Source organism: Carassius auratus, chromosome 36 (assembly GCF_003368295.1).
Source record: "Carassius auratus strain Wakin chromosome 36, ASM336829v1, whole genome shotgun sequence".
Taxonomy (NCBI): Eukaryota; Metazoa; Chordata; class Actinopteri; order Cypriniformes; family Cyprinidae; genus Carassius; species Carassius auratus.
Window position 1 is genome coordinate 3808658 of NC_039278.1, and position 1441 is coordinate 3810098.

The 1441-nt window shown below is 41.2% G+C and overlaps 1 long non-coding RNA gene across 1 annotated transcript; it reads left to right on the forward strand.

Moving 5' to 3' along the window:
* The first annotated feature begins 327 nt into the window (after nt 1-327).
* LOC113055681 (uncharacterized) lies at nt 328-942 on the forward strand. Its single transcript, XR_003277556.1, has 2 exons — nt 328-389; nt 562-942. It is a non-coding gene; the product is annotated as an uncharacterized LOC113055681 (long non-coding RNA).
* The last annotated feature ends 499 nt before the right edge of the window (nt 943-1441 follow it).

Here is a 1441-nt window from a genome sequence, read left to right on the forward strand (position 1 = left end):
TATTTGTTTCTATGCTCTAAAAAAATGTGATGACATGGGGGAAAAAAATGAAATAAATAAATTTTTTTATTTTCCGGGTCTAGGAGGATATAGCGTGTAATGACAGACATTTAGTGTGTAAGAGCATGTTTATGTAACCCTTCTATTATGTTTTGAGTCAATTTGACCCTAGGCTGTTTTAGCTTTATAAAACATTATCCTATGGTCTTTTGATTTCAAATGCAGTTCAATTGCAATTTCATGGGCACTTCTAAAATATTTTGGAGCATCCTCTACCACTGGTCAGGATGAGCCAACCACCTCCTCCGCTACACATATGTCTCCACAAATATCTGATATTGAGGATGAAGACCTCTTTGCCTCTACTTCTACCCAGCATGAGCTTTCAGGTGTGCATATTGTGTGTGTGTGTGTGTGTGTGTGTGTGTGTATGTGTGTGTGTGTGGGCTACAAGACAACTGCAATTTAATGTAATTTTAATATTTCTGATAATTTATGAGTAGGACTGTGTTTTTTCACTGCTATGTGTTTTGAGTAATATGCCAATATGCTGTCTGATAGAAATGCCTGGAGCTGAACCCCCACTGAGCCCCACTGGCCCTCACATCTGACTGACAGGATTCGGACTGAGCTGGTTCACAGAGGACCACCTCTGTGAAGTAAAGTGCCACCTGGCTTTGTTTTCCGTAGGAATGAGAGTAATGGGAGAAGTTGCCACCACTAATATTTTAAGAAGACATTAGTAAGTGGTGAAAAGATGGCAAGAAGTTGGCTGATTTATTCAATTAAGAACAACAGCCTCTTTTGCTTCTGCTGCAAATTGTTTTCCAAGAGGAACATCAATTTAACAAGTGCAGGAATGGCAAATTGGAAACATGCATGCAGTGATCTCACATCATATGAATACCGTTGTTATAATAAAATATTGCTGTTTGTGCAGAACTTTGTTTGCTATTTTTTTGTGTGTGTGTGGGGGGGGGGGGGGGGGGCACTCGAAAGGGGTCTCGCCCAGGGTGTATTTCAATGTAGAACCGCCACTGACGGTCATATAAGTACGATTTAAACCATGCTATTGCACTTCCATTAAAGGGGGGGGGGGTGAAATGCTCGTTTTCACTCAATATCCTGTTAATCTTGAGTACCTATAGAGTAGTACTGCATCCTTCATAACTCCAAAAAGTCTTTAGTTTTATTATATTCACAAGAGAAAGATAGTCTGTACCGATTTTTCCCGGAAAAACACGACCGGCTGGAGGCGTGACGTGTGGGCGGAGCTAAAGAATCACGAGTGCCAGTAGGCTTTTACGTTGAGAGCACGTGGAAGCTGTGACATTACCGTGAGGGAAAAACCATCATCCAAAACAAACCATGGCTTACAGTCAGATTCAGCCGTTTATTTATGATCCAGAATTAGATCCCGAGGCCTGGGCCTTGTTTGTAA